Here is a 13,289-nt window from a genome sequence, read left to right on the forward strand (position 1 = left end):
AAAGCTCTTGCTTCGCACACTGAAGGTCCGTGGTTCGATTCCCGGTAAGGATGGAAACGCTGGGCGTGTTTCCTTACACCTGTTGTTCCTTGAGTTGTATTTGAGTGCTAGTCGACTTGTGTGGGTCACATCCTAATTTGCCCGAAATGCTCTGCATAACAAGGGGTTCTATATAGTAGTATGTCACTGATGTCAGCTAGGACTGTATACCTTGTACATGTACTTGTAGATATTAAGATATATTATTATTATTATTATTATTATTATTATTATTATTATTATTATTATTATTATTATTATTATTATTATTATATTATATTATATTATTAAGGCTTTGTCGTTGACGGCGAGTGTGTGCCAACAGTTGGAGGAAAGCTTTTCGTTGATGGTGGGGTGTGCTAGAAGCGGTGTCAGGGGTGGGGGGTCTTTGTAGTCGGTGGTGGGGGTGCCACGGCTGCTTTTTTTCGTCACTGACGCAAAGGTTCAAGGCAGTTGACAGTGTGCCAGAGGTAATGTTGCCAAGTACAATTGGAAGTCTGTCGCCCCCATCCCCCGCCACTTCGCTTAGTGCCCTGACTAGTTTTGTTGTGAACCTCTGGGCTGTCTTGAGATTCTGGTTATGCTTTATGATAAGACTGACTTGTGTTATACGCTGGGTCCTGAATTACTGTTTGTTAAGGTTTCTACTGGTAGTTTTTATGTTTATATTGAGGCGTGTACTATCAAAGTTGAATGGTTGATGTGCTTCTCTTGCTCGGAACTGGGCTTTTCCTATGTCTTTTTTGTACGAGATTTGTAATTTCTATTTAACTCTCCAATCCCTCTCAGTATATGCTTTGCTTCTTGTCTTTTCTCTTCTTCTTAGACTTTCTTAGCTTTGCTCATACTGATGTTGAATTTCAGTATCACTTAATTGATTATTCTTGAGTCTCAATCATCTTCTAATCTGCTCTTGTCATTTCCAATTTTCATTTATCTTATCAACTTTACATTATATATGACCAGGGACACATAGAACTCTACATTCTCCACAATATCAATGACATTTCTCGAACGTTACCGGTACCAGTACTGATCCTTGTGGGACCTCACTCATCATACTCGTCCATATTGATTCTGTCTTCGTTACTGTCAGCGTTAGTCTCATTTCTTTAGATTGTCTTTGATATATTGTAGTACTTTTCATGTTCTTTCCATTTGCACTTCTTGTTTATGTATCAGAGTCTGATGTCATACAGTGTCAAATATCTTCTTTTGCAACCAGGAATATGCAGTCTACTCATCCCTCTCTTTATTACTTTATAAAATCTACTTTGTCATGGAACCTCACCAGTTTCGGGGGACTAAATTTGTGCTGGTCATAGCACCAGTATGTACAGATACTTAGTAATTGTGATTGCGGGTGTCGAGTCCTGGCTCCTGGTCCCTCGTATAAGTCACTGGCCACATGGGTCCTATCATATCTATTTTTAATAGTCTGTATATAATCTACTGGCATTACTTTGTAAAGCCCTTGTGAATGTATCTTTACCTTTTATCTGTTTTTTTCCTGGTCCCCTGTCTCCTCTTTTCAGACTATCTTTTCATGCCCTTTCGAGTCCTCTGATAATTTTGTACATCATGATCATGTCCTCCCGAACTTTCTCTTCTACTGTATATGTTAGGGACAAAATTGATGTATGATTGGAAGATTGATACTATAGAAAATCCAGGCAGAGATGAAACTCTTCCTAGGAATCATTGTGTAGACAGACTGAGTGGATCATCATTATCATTAGGGGCACAAGCAGCAGCAGCACCACCAGCACCACCAGCACCAGCAGCACCACCGGCACCACCAGCAACAACAGCACCAGCAGCTCCAGCACCAGCAGCACCCCCAGCACCAGCAGCACCACCACCACCACCACCACCAGCAACAGCAGCTCCAGCACCAGCAGCACCCCCAACACCACCAGCAGCACCACCAGCACCAGCAGCACCCCCAGCACCACCAGCACCACCACCAGCAGTACCACCACCAGCAGCAGCTCTAGCACCACCACCAGCACCACCACCACTGCAGTCGCGTCATAACATCTTGACACAAGGTTTTTGACTGCCACCAAAACAACTCCATTCACAAGGCTCATCTCGTATGATTTGAGCGAGTTTCTGGCAGCTTTTCTCCACCAGCTCATGTTGTTTAATGTTTATACAGACGTGAGCCAAAGTATATTTTTCCGTCACCCTTCATGTCAAGTTTACTCAAGAGAAATATGAACGTTGTTGTGTATCTCGAGTGCATTTTTCATATACGCGTGTAGATGCCAAGCTTTATAACCAGTACTTGTCGACTTGGCTTATTCGGCAACATTGTTGGCTTTAAATAATACTAACTGTAGTTAAGCTGACTTTAGGCAGGTTAGAAACAACTAAGATGTAAAATATTACGACAGATTCTAGAAGGCTTTAGTTTGAAGCAAGGCACGCCTGAATTTATTGTAAAGAGAAGAGACGTAAGGAAATTAACTGTCACAGAACTTAATATAATATGAGTCATGGCTGTGTCAGGTTCAGACTCTCAGTTCCAGCATCCAGACTCTCAGATATGGCAAGATAAAATCTGTGGATGAGTACATTAACCAGGGGTTCTGATACTGCAAGATACAGTGGATCGAAACATTTTTAAGAGTATCTTAAGTAACATACGTTCTGTATATTTGACACGTGACACTTAAGTCAGTTTACTTAAGTGTCACGTGTTTACTTAAAGGAGATGGTACCCATAGAGTAATAAAAAAAAAAAGAGTGAAATCGGAGGCTGCCATAGTGAAAAACTATGTTTCTCAAAGTGCAGTACTCGCCCCACTTCCCTGGTACATTCTCGTGCCATGTACCTCACCATGTTTTACAGACGATATTAGAATTTGTATGAGAGTGGTGTCCTTTGAGGACTTAGTAAACCTTCCAGCTGATATCAACTGGGGAATTAAAAACTGGATCGGAGTACGACATAAACTGGAAACATTCAGAGTGGAAGATTAATTAATGTGAGAGACTTGGTAGTAATAATGTCATAGGATTTTACATTCAAAGATCACAACAGTGATGGGCTGCATAACTAGAACATTCAAAAGAAGAGATGCCAAGCCAGCGACAATATTCTTCAAATTAGTTTTTCTCTATAGGTTCGAATATTGCTGTAATACTAATAGCCTCCTTCAAGACTTAAGGCAAGCAAAGTTGCATAACTGGTAAAGGTACTTGTTGTCGGTGAGGGGCTTTTGATCCAAGGAACTGGACTTATCCTACTCTTTCATGGAACGAACCTAAATGCCTCCCATTCCCCATGCACGCTTCTTGATTAAAATTAAAATGAAGAAATGTACATGCTATAGATTTTTTTTTTTTGTATATGCATTGATTTGAAATCAGGGGGTGCGTGCAGGGAGGGGGCTGCGACTTCAGCTCCCCATATTCCTTCAGCCTGAAAGACCCCAATGAAAATAGTAATAATAATTATGCAGCTTCAGAAGAAACCTCCAACTCCCTCTTCCAATCAGGGAACCACCATCAAAGCTCCCGTCTGGCTGCACCCGTGTTGGAAATAATGTAAAACTGAATCTTAGCCTTCACTGCTTGTTTGAAGGCACTCAAGCATCTGAACCACTGGGAATGTTTGAAGGTCCGCGAACCATACTCACTGGAACGTATACAAGAAATATACATCACAGTTTACACATTGAATGTTTTTTAAGGGATTGGTCCCAATCCTTAACACTGAAATCACACCTGGTACCTCTGTTCACCTAAGATAAAGAGAAACCTGGGTATTAATCAGGTTTCGTGGGCACCGTTCTTGGAAAGTCTCGAAAGATACTCAACGTGAAAAAGATACTACTTTCATTTCTTGGGTTATTTTGGTGTAATAATCCGTAAATTTCAAATAAGTCACTGTGTTTGATATTTTTGGGGGGAGGGGGTTATCCCAGGTAAGTAAGTTTATTTAGGTATACACAAATACAGTTATATAGATTATCATACATAGCAGGATATGTGTAGAGAACCTGGGATAACCCAAAAAAAGTCAGAGTGACTTATTTCCGTTGGGGTCCTTGTAATACCTTATTATTACACTATAAAGGAGATAATATCTTATTATTATACTGTAAAGGAGATAATATCTTATTATTGTACTATAAAGGAGATATACTAAGATATGGCAACGCTCTCGCCACACACTGATTGTACGTGGCTCGAGCCCCGGCCGGATAGGAACGTTGGACGTGTTTCCTTACACCTGCTGTCCCTGTTCACCAAGCAAGTAAGTAGGTACCTGGGTGTTAGTCGACTGGTGTGTGTCGCATCCTGGAGAAATGTAAAGGACCCCAATGGAAATAAGACAGAGTCCTCGATGGCGCACTGACTTTTTTTGAGTTATCCTGGGTGGCTAACCCTCCGGGTTAAAAATAAGAATAAAAATATTATCTCTCTTATCATCTCTTACAACAACTAACATGGTTTCAGGGACAGGAAATCCTGTGTCATAAACCTACTGGAGTTCTATGACATGGTGATAGCAGTATACAAGAGAGAGAGGTGGGTAGACTGCATTTTCTTGGACTGCAAGAAGGCATTTGACAGTTCCACACAAGAGATTAGTGCAAAAACTGGAGGATCAGGCAGGGATAACAGGGAAGGCACTACAGTGGATCAGGGAATATCTGTTGGAAGACAGCAGCGAGTCGTGGTACGAGGCTAGGTGTCAGAGTGGGCGCCTGTGACGAGTGGGGTTCCACAGGGGAAAGTCCTAGGACCGGTGCTGTTTCTGGTATTTGTGAACGACATGACGGAAGGAATAGACTCCGAAGTATCCCTGTTTGCAGATGATGTGAAGTTGATGAGAAGAATTCAGTCGGATGAGGACCAGGCAGAACTACAAAGGGATCTGGACAGGCTGCAGGCCTGGTCCAGCAATTGGCTCCTGGAGTTCAACCCCACCAAGCGCAAAGTCATGAAGATTGGGGAAGGGCAAAGAAGACCACAGACGGAGTACAGTCTAAGGGGTCAGAGACTATAAACCTCACTCAAGAAAAAAGATCTTGAGGTGAGTATAACACCACGCACATCTCCTGAAGTGCACATCAACCAAATAACTGCTGCAGCATATGGGCGCCTTGCAAAGATAAGAACAACATTCCGCCATCTTAATAATGAATCGTTCAGGACCCTGTACACCGTGTACGTTAGGCCCATATTGGAGTATGCGGCACCAGTTTGGAACCCACATCTAGCCAAGCACATAAAGAAACTAGAAAAAGTGTAAAGGTTTGCAGCAAGACTAGTCCCAGAGCTAAGAGGCATGTCCTACGAGGAGAGGTTAAGGAAAATCGACCTGACGACACTGGAGGACAGGAGAGATAGGGGGGACATGATAACGGCATATAAAATACTGAGAGGAATTGACAAGGTGGACAAAGACAGGATGTTCCAGAGATGGGACACAGCAACAAGGGGACACAGTTGAAAGTTGAAGACACAGACGAATCACAGAGATGTCAGGAAGTATTTCTTCAGTCACAGAGTAGTCAGGAGGTGGAACAGTTTGGGAAGCGATGTAGTGGAGGCTGTGGAAATTATTTAATTTCCGAAGCTATAGTGCCTAATAAGTGTTTAATGTGTTGATTTGGGTCAAAATGTATTTGTATTTTGAATATAACCAACCGGGTTCGCCCTGCGCCTGCGCGGATGTGCGGGGGCGGGGAGGGGGGACAGGTCGACTCGGGGCAGGGGTTGGCGGCAGTGTTTTGAATGTAATGAGGAGGCTGTGAAAATATGGGATCAGGAAATTGGCATTCACGGCGGCCTAAGGATTAATATAGGCCTCACTTTCTAATAGGAAGTGTCGTAACTGTTCCTGGTGAAGAGTGAGGGAACGTGATTTACGTGACCACCGTAATAAAGTGGTAAAATGAGTGGATAATAGTAGGACCGGGGGTGACGGGTGCTCCGCCATGGAATGTGTCCAGGGGAAATTACCCGTGAGTTAATCCTCACTCATCGGTCTCAGATCTTAATGGAGTGACCTCTAATGTGTATAATAATTATGAGACATTAAATCGTCTTGTGAATTGTAATGTGATCAGTGATAATAACACTAAGTTAAGGAATCGTTGAAGCGATATGAGCTGCCATTCCCAGAGTGTGTGCACATGTTTACCTCGTTGTTCCTGTCTCGAGGATAGTGAAGTTTTTATGGAGTTACGACTTCTAAACTGGGACAAACCAACGGGTACCTCATCCTGCTGGAATAAGAACCGTGTCGGTGTAACAGGGCATCGAAATGAGATGGTGAATGGAGGAAATAAGGAGCATCAATCACCCGCAGCTAACCTTTCTAGTTATAGCAGACTGATACTGGCCAGTTAGGTATGTTGTAATTGGATGGGTTATGGGTGATCCAGCTACATCAAGTGACCACCAGATAATATCTGGTAAGTGGTGGGATTATGTACAAGTGTTTTTCCTTGATGGATATGTCCATGTGTAACCTACCTCCCCCCCCCCTTCATTCAGTTAAACTAATATAATCTATACAGTCCACAATTAATTAGTAGCGCCGTACTTGTGGGTGCTATCCAATTTATACTGATCCCGGATAGATATGGATAAGATAGTGAGGTCGAAGGAACCACCTGCCGTGACCAGGGGTGGTTAAGTTTTCTCACATGTCTACACGGGGTGACTACGGTAAACAATATGGTTGTCTCCCAATGAGATTACTTGTATGCATGTAATGTTGAGGTACATACAGGTAACACCCTACAAAATTTTCCATAGAGGCAGGATCCATTCATAGCTTTAAGAAGAGGTATGATAAAGCTCATGGTTCAGTGAGAGTGACCCAGTAGCGACCAGTGAAGAGGTGGGGCCAGGAGCTGTGACTCGGCCCCTGCAACTACAACCAGGCGAGTACATACAGTTTTAGTAGCTGACCTATATTCAGCTGACCAGTGTACAGTGAGAGAATCATAGCAGAAAACGCCAAATATATCTATAAACTCAAGGAAAGTCAGGTTGTAGGTGGCGTTACTCCCCTCAGTGTTTTAAAAATGGCTGAGTCAGCAGAACAGGTCAGGAGAAAACAACACCACACAACCCCCGATAAATGGAATTGAGGGGGATTTGGAAGGATAAAACCATAGATTAAACCTTTCTGATCTACCAGAATGGAAAGGAGTTAGAAGTAAATTGGGGAAGCCAGACTGTGAAGTGAGATGGGAAGGGGAGTGTGTAATAAGGGGTTAACTGTAAGGGGTTTGTGAAGTTAAGGGAAAAGTGAGCAGTGAAGAGGGTTTTGAAGAGGAAATTTTACTAGTAATTCAGTGGTGATTGCTAAAGCAGATACTAAGTGTACTAGGGACTGGAAAAGAGAAATAAATATTATTGTATATGAGTAAAAGAGCGAAGAGTGAAAATGGCAGGCATTAGGGGGGTACAGGCTGCCATAATTATATTTATATTTCTTCTTCAATTCCATGAAGAAAGAAATCAGTCATGGGGGCTGGAAAAGGTGAATGGAGTAACAGCGCCCTGGACAGTAAAAGCCCAACAGTTGCCATCCTACCAGAAAAGTAAATGTCACTATCGCTGCAAGGTATGGCAACACCGCATACCCAAACAAAAACAGTGGTACACAGCTCTTATTGTAGCGCTCTTAAGTGGTGATATCCAAATTAATCCAGGACCTCAAACTATTGTGCAGAGGCAAAACAGACAGATAAATGACGGTGATAATGACGGTCTAGTAGCTAGGAATGATAACCTTAACTCCATATGTAATGCATACATAGGTCAACGTGAGACAATACAGCCATTATTATCTCAAACACTACCAAACAGGTGCATACACTGTACTAAAGTACGCATGAAAAACAGAAAAGGCACCTTATGTAAAATGTGTAAGGGGTGGGTGCATGATGGATGTATGTACAATTATAGCAACGGTGCCAGAATTCATTTTGTGTGTAACAAATGCACTTTGGCACAGTTACCCTTTAGCAATGATGACATTGATTTACCTAATTGAAGTTTCTTGGCAAGTGGTTCAGCTATGTTATAGAAGCCACTATTCTGGTTGAAGTTGTCGGATATAGAAATAAGTGATGATTCCAGGATTCTTCGGTATTGGGTGTTGTCTTCTGTGGCGATAAGTCTTGAGTTTCTGTAGTTTATCAAGTGGTTGTGTGAATTACGGTGTTGTACGCAGGCATTCCTAGTGTCGTCAGACCTGCTTGCGTATTGGTGTTCTGAAATACGTGTTTGGAGGTCCCTTGATGTTTCGCCCACTGTAGAAGGTCTGCTCACAAACTTGTCCAGTCTCCTTTCCAAGCTACCCAAGTTTTTAGACTCTACAACCCAACTCGGTACATCATCAGATGCAGCATTCTTCACCTGACCTCAGCCGGACTATAAATACTCACTTTCCTTCCACCCCAGGTAGTTCTGTTTGTGACTTGAAAAAGCCCACTGTGTGGGCGAAACGTAGTCAATAAAGGATCACATTATACTGCATTTGTGTCTATATTGCCATTGATTTACCTAATTTTAATACAAATGACCCATTGCCATATATTGATGATTATGATTGTTTTATGAAAACAGGCCTTCACTTTATTCATGTCAATGCAAGATCACTTCTTCCTAAATTGGCAGAGATTAGGATTGTAGCTAACAAAATTAGGGCGGCAGTTATAACCATCTCTGAATCTTGGTTGGATGATACGGTGACTGACGACGAGGTCAAAATAGATGGTTACAATATAAAACGCTTAGATAGGAACAGAAAGGGTGGTGGAGTATGTGCCTACATTAGAAATGACTTAGCTTACAACCCAAGACCTGATTTAAATAACAATAAACTGGAGATTCTATGGTTTGAAGTGCTGCTTCCTAAGACCAAACCCATCTTAGTAGGAACTAGTTACCGCCCTCCTACCCAGGACCAGTTCTTAGAAGACTTTTCCAGAGTCTTGTCCGGAGTTGAAAACAATTGCGAGACAATAATACTGGGCGACTTCAATATCTGTTTTCAGCAGCAAAATAACGGGCTATGCAAAAGATATAAACAAATTCTAGGATTAAATAGTTACACTCAACTAATTAATACTCCAACCCGGATCACACAGTTCTCAGCCACCCTAATTGACCACATACTTTGTAACCGCTCTGAGAACATTAGTCAGTCAGGCGTCATTACCACAGGTCTTAGTGATCATTTCATCATTTACTGCACCAGGAAAATCACTAGGGATAGGATAGGCCTACACAGGACAATAAAAATGAGGTCAACTAGAAACTACAGTAAAGAAACACTGGTAAATAGGCTACACAATTGTGACTGGACAGAGATAACAAGTTGCACGGACGTAAACGATGCCTGGGAAAAATTCAAAACAATGTTCACTACCATCCTTGATAATATTGCACCAGTTAAAGAGGTTAGGATTAAACGAAGAACTGAACCCTGGATGAATGCTGAGATATTAGATAATATGAAATTCAGAGACCAGCTGCTAAAAAGATTTATAGCAAACAGACAGGATATTGCAGCACTAAATGAATTCCAAAGGGTGAGGAACAGAGTATAGAGACTTATAAAAGGAGCAAAGGCAAAGCACTACTGCTCAAAAATTGAAGAGTATAAGCATAACCCCAGAAAGCTCTGGCAACAACTAAAACAGTTGGGGTATAGCCATAAGCCAGTAGATAGGTCTAACATAGTACTCACTATCGATAATGAGGTATGCCACGAAACATCTAAGGTGGCAAATTGCTTTAATTCCTACTACACATCTGTTGCATCAACACTAGTAAGTAAACTACCAGCTGTATCAAATACCTTTAACACAGACTCTGATAAGTTTCAAACATACTATACCAATAAAGGGGTAACCCCAAGCAGTTGTCAACTAGTAAGTGTATCTCATGACTTTATTCAAAAAGAACTAAGCAGGTTAAACCCAACTAAGAGCACAGGCCCTGATAACATCCCGTCTAAGTTCCTAAAAGATGGTGCTTCTGAACTGTCAATCCCTATTGCTCACATAATAAATCTATCAATCACCACTAATACCGTACCGGAGGGGTTCAAGGAGGCCAGAGTTACTCCTATCTTCAAGAAAAATAGTAGGTCTGATGTAAGCAACTATAGGCCTGTTAGTATACTCAGTATAATATCTAAAATTCTAGAGAGGGCGGTGTATTCTCAAGTAGTTAAGTACCTTAATGACAACAACATTCTCCATAGCTATCAATCGGGCTTTAGAAGATCCTACTCAACCGACACCTCCCTTATTAATCTGATGGATTACCTGAGAACTGAAATGTCAAAGGGGAACCTCATAGGTATGGTAACCTTAGACCTGCAAAAGGCCTTCGATACTGTCAACCACAATATATTATGTAATAAACTTCAAGCTATCGGTATAGGTTCTGTAGACTGCTTTAAGTCCTACCTTAGCAACAGGAGACAAATAGTCAAAATCAACAAAACAGAATCAGAACCCCTGCCGATAACATGTGGAGTTCCCCAAGGTAGTGTTCTGGGTCCCTTATTATTCTTATGTTATGTCAATGATATGCCTATCAGTGTCAAGTGCAAACTCCTACTGTATGCAGATGACAGTGCTCTGTTAGTGTCAGGTAAGACCCACAAGTTATTGCTAATGTTTTAACACTGGAACTGGAGTCCTGCAGCAAATGGTTAGTAGACAACAAACTATCATTACACCTAGGGAAAACTGAAGCCATTCTCTTTGGCACGAAACATAAACTGAGAAGGGTAAATAATTTTAATGTTCAATGTAATGGGGACCCCATCACTTTGGTTTCATCAGTAAAATATTTGGGAATCCCCTTTGACCCATGCATGTCAGGAGAATTGATAGGGAACAGTGTAGTAAAGAAAGAGAATGCCAGACTGAAGTTCCTGTATAGACAAGCACAGTGTCTACCTACTGAGGCTCGCCATATGGATTACACATGCTCTTCTTGGTACTCTGCCTTGACAAAAAAACTGAAAGATAGACTGCAAATCACCCAGAACAAAATCGTAAGATTCATCCTGGGGCTGGGACCAAGAGAACATGTAGGCCAGGATGAACTACAGCAGTTGGATATGCTGAATGTTGAAGACAGAGTAAAACAACTGAAGCTAAATCATGTTTATAAAATTGCTCACAATGTCCAGAATATCTTGCTGTCAATTTTGTCAAGGTTGGGAACAGCAGCAATCATAGTACTAGGGGGAGAGAGCACAACTTTGTAGTACCCACAGTCAGTGGCCAGGCTTCAAACACCTTTTATTGTACAGCAATAAAGGAATGGAACAGACTGCCTGCACATGATAAAGCCAGTCATAGCATGAACCAGTTCAAGAAGAGTGCCAAAAGGTGTCTGATGAATGTAGCTACAGAAAGGGAGGGGAATGATTTTCTATTTTTTAGCTAACATACGTGTAAATTTTACCTTATTCCTAGTAATGACCCTCGTATTGTAGATAGTCTTAATGACCTTCGTGTAGTAGATAGTCTCTTTAGTATGATAATAAGATGTTATCTTCATTGTAGAATAATAAGAAAATATTATAAGCTTTATATTATAATAATAAGGTAAAAGGACCCCAATGGAAATAAGTCACTCTGTCTGACTTTTTTGGGTTATCCTAGGTTCTCTACACATATGCTGCTATGTATGATAATTCTATGTAACTGTATTTGTGTATACCTGAATAAACTTACTTACTTACTTACTTACTTACTTACAGGTGGAAACCGAGTACTGTGGGAATATTTAATAATAGTCTATGTTGATAGATAAAGAAAATGTTCGTTTTACAATTAACTAGTTTTCTTTATTACTAATGGTAAACTACCATAATTTCCTTAAGATAAGATAAGATTTGTTCGGACTTTTAAACCGGGGGAGGGTTAACCATTCTGAAAAACCCAATAAAGTCAGCGCGTCATCGAAGACTGTCTTATTTCCACTAGAGTCTTTAATCTTGCCCCTCCCCCCAGGATGCGACCCACACCAGGCCCGGTGGCCTGGTGGCTAAAGCTCCCGCTTCACACACGGAGGGCCCGGGTTCGATTCCCGGCGGGTGGAAACATTTCGACACGTTTCCTTACACCTTTTGTCCTGTTCACCTAGCAGCAAATAGGTACCTGGGTGTTAGTCGACTGGTGTGGGTAGCATCCTGGGGGACAAGATTAAGGACCCCAGTGGAAATAAGTTAGACAGTCCTCGATGACACACTGACTTTCTTGGGTTATCCTGGGTGGCTAACCCTCCGGGGTTAAAAATACGAACGAAATCTTATCTTGACTATCGCCGAGGTACTACGTGAGCACGGACAGCAGGTGTAAGATAAGATAAGATAGGATTTTTTTCAAATTTTTAACCCCAGAGGGTTAGCCTTATTTCCATTGTGTAATGCCTAATTTTGTGCTTGTATACTTACTCAGTAACCTATGTCTAGTTCTTAAGTAGTCTGTAAGCATTACTGTTAATCTTCCCGAAATGCTGTTCATGTTAGTGGCTTTCTTTGTGCTTAATAATATTTTATTACAAGTAAAGCTACATTTTTTATACATAAAGTTTGTTTGTATTGGGATCCTTCAATCTTGTCCCCCAGGATGCGACCCAAACCAGTCGATTAACAACCCAGCTATCTACTTACTGCTTGGTGAACAGGGACAGCGGGTGTACGTGAGTAACACTCAGGTACCTACTTACTGATAGGTGAACAGGGACAGCAGTGTATCTATCACCCAGGTACCTACTTAATGCTATGTGAATAGGGACAACAGGTGTATGGAAACATGTCCATCCTTTCCACCTATCTTCAACTTCGTTTTACTGCAACTTCCACTCATACCACACTTCACTTTCACTCATACCACATCTTACCCCCACTCATACCACATATCTCCAATCATACCACACCTTCACCTCCACTCATACCACATATTATCTCCAATCATACCACACCTTCACCTCCACTCATACAACATATTATCTCCACTCATACCACACCTTCACCTCCACTCATACCACATATTATCTCCACTCATACCACACCTTCACCTCCATTCATACCTATTCTATAATACCACAACAGAATGAATTTATACCTAACACTGAGGCAAAAATCACACATTGAGTGACCGTGATACAATCCTCGACACGGGGGGGAAACGTTGGTCATGTTTCCTTACACCTGCTGTTCCTGTTCACCTAGCAGC

At 41.6% G+C, this 13,289-nt stretch overlaps 1 protein-coding gene across 2 annotated transcripts in view; it reads left to right on the forward strand.

Annotated features, from left to right (window-relative positions):
* The window catches only part of LOC128694735 (uncharacterized), a 268,775-nt gene that overhangs the window by 151,960 nt on the left and 103,526 nt on the right, over positions 1-13,289 (forward strand). The window lies entirely within an intron of this gene.

The sequence above is a fragment of the Cherax quadricarinatus genome, chromosome 51 (assembly GCF_038502225.1).
Source record: "Cherax quadricarinatus isolate ZL_2023a chromosome 51, ASM3850222v1, whole genome shotgun sequence".
NCBI classification, from domain to species: domain Eukaryota; kingdom Metazoa; phylum Arthropoda; class Malacostraca; order Decapoda; family Parastacidae; genus Cherax; species Cherax quadricarinatus.